Genomic DNA, 3,065 nt, shown 5'->3' with positions numbered 1-3,065 from the left:
ATTATCATTATTATTATTTTATTATTATTATTATCGTTATTATGTCCCTCTTTTATTCTCCCCCACCGTCTTTTCCTGGCCTTCCCCTCCCTTCACTACCAAACTGCCCCCTCCTTCCACACCCCCCCCCCTCCATCCGTATCCCCCCACATCCTTCCCCTTCCCCTCCCCTCCCCCCTCGCCTTCCCCATCCGCTCCTCGCCTCCCTCCCCCCTCCCTCCCCCCTCCCTCACGCCCCACCTCTCCCATTCACCCCCCCCCCCCCAACGACGTGCCCTTTCTGTGCTTGGGCCGAAATGAGGCTTCCCCGACGCTGTCCCGGGAATGACTGGACTGTTTAACGTACTCCTCGCTAATTGACTTAAGGTCCTTCCCGCCTGCTCTTTGCTCGCCCTTCGCCCGTGGCTCTTCTCCTTCGCTTTCTCTGCTCTTTCTATGCTTCTCTTTCTTTGTCTCCTCTTTTGTTAGTCTTTCTCTTTCTCGATCTATGGGTTTTGTCTCTCGTTATTCTACCTGTTTCTCTTTCCCCCCCTCATTAATATTCTCTCTCTCGTCTCCTGTCAATATGTCTCTCTATATCTATCTATCTCTCTAACTATACTATCATCGCTACTCTATCTAACTCTCTACTCTATACTATATCTCTCTCTCGCTTTCTAGTTATTTATCTCTTCTCTCTAACTACTACTCTATATCTCTAAATCTCACTACTCTACTATTCTCTACTACTCCTCTCTTCTCTAAACATCCCTCTACTCTTCCTCTCTTATCTACCTCTTTCTCCGCGAACTTCTCTAGCTACTAACTCTCTAGTCTAATACTACTACTGTCTCTAACTCTAATCTATCCTCTCTCTCTCCTCTCTCTTATATATCTCTCTCTCGACTCTATCTCTCTCTCTATAGAAATGCTATCTACTCTACTATATATACTGTACTGTCGCTCTCCGTCCTCTCTATCAAACTTTCTCTCTTTCGCTATGGCTAAACTCTCCTGGTTCTCTAACTCCGGTCTCTCTCTCTACTCTCTCCTACTCTCTCTCTCTCACTCTGTCCTCTCTCTCTCTCTCTCTCCTCTTCTCTCTACTACCTCTCTCTCGCTCTATCTCTCTACTCTAAATCTACTCTACCTCTCTCTCCTTACTCTCTCTACTACTCTCGTACTTACTCTCTGTCTAACTCTCTACGTCTCTCTCTCTCGCTCTACTACTCTCTCTCTCTCTCCCTCCTCTCCTCACTCTCTCCTCTACTCCTTCTCTCTCTCTCTCTCTCTCTCTCTCTCTCTCTCTCTCTCTCTCTCTCTCCCCCCTATACTGACACTCAAAGTTATTCCACCGGAGAGAAAGTCCAACAATCAGAGTAAACTTCTCGCGGCTGGAATGAGGAAGATGAGTAAGATGATGAGTAAGACGAGCTCCAGGGGTTGTGAAGGAGGCCAGATGAGTAAAAATGAGTAAAGATGAGTATATGCCAGGTGGCGATAGATTGAGGAGGTGAAGAGGAAGGAGCAAGAAGAAAAATAAAAATAAAAAGTAAAGACTTATGTAGTTATAGAGGCAGTTAATGTAAAAGAGAGAGTGGAAGTGCAAAGGAAAGATAACAGGATGAATAGATAAATGAAAAAAAATAAATGACAGGCTGACAAAAACCGCAGAAAGTAAGAGATGCGACTGAGACTTGAGTGATAGACAGATTAATAGATAGATAAAGAGACCAAGAGAAGAAACCCGTCCCTCAAATGTGCATCGGGCTAAGGACACCGAAGTGCATCCACATGCGTACACATATTTACACACTTATTCACACACACGCACATGCATACCCACACATAGGCACACACACACACACACACACACACACACACACACACACACACACACACACACACACACACACACACACACACACACACACTGTACATACAAACATGCATACACGTACAAACGAACGACCAAATATATTAACAATCACAAACGTACGCAGACCAACACATGCTGACCAATTCTGATCATCCACCCCCCCCCCCTTATACCCACTCTAAGTACCCAACAACATACCCCAACCCTGTGCCCCACCCCCATCACCCTACCTACGTGCCCCACCCCCATCACCCTACCTACGTGCCCACCCCCCATCACCCTACCTACGTGCCCCACCCCATCACCCTACCTACGTGCCCCACCCCATCACCCTACCTACGTGCCCACCCCCCATCCCCCTACCTACGTGCCCCAACCCCATCACCCTACCTACGTGCCCCACCCCCATCACCCTACCTACGTGCCCACCCCCCATCACCCTACTCCACCCCCATCACCCTACCTACGTGCCCCAACCCCCATCACCTACTCCACCCCATCACCCAAACCTACGTGCCACCCCCCATCACCCTACCTACGTGCCCCACCCCATCACCCTACCTACGGCCCCACCCCCATCCCCCTTTACCTACTTTGCCCCACCCCCCATCACCCTACTACTTTGCCCACCCCCATCCCCCTACTCCACCCCCATACCCTACCCCCCCCATCACCTACCTACGGGGCCCCACCCCATCACCCAAACCTACGTGCCCCCCACCCCCATCACCCTACCTACGTGCCCCACCCCCATCACCCTACCTACTTTGCCCCACCCCCACACCCTACTCCACCCCCATCACCCTACCTACGTGCCCCCACCCCATCACCCTACCTACGTGCCCCACCCATCACCCTACCTACGTGCCCCACCCCCATCACCCTACCTACGTGCCCCACCCCCATCACCCTACCTACGTGCCCCACCCCCATCACCCTACCTACGTGCCCCACCCCCATCACCCTACTCCACCCCCATCACCCTACCTACGTGCCCCACCCCCATCACCCTACCTACGTGCCCCACCCCATCACCTCCTACGTGCCCCCACCCCCATCACCCTACCTACGGCCCCCACCCCCCATCACCCTACTCCACCCCCATCACCTACCTACGTGCCCACCCCATCACCCTACCTACGTCCCCCACCCCCCATCACCCTAACTCCACCCCCATCACCCTACCTACGTGCCCACCCCCCATCAC

The sequence above is a fragment of the Penaeus monodon genome, chromosome 9 (genome assembly GCF_015228065.2).
Source record: "Penaeus monodon isolate SGIC_2016 chromosome 9, NSTDA_Pmon_1, whole genome shotgun sequence".
NCBI lineage: Eukaryota > Metazoa > Arthropoda > Malacostraca > Decapoda > Penaeidae > Penaeus > Penaeus monodon.
Note: the sequence above shows the minus strand (reverse complement) of the source record.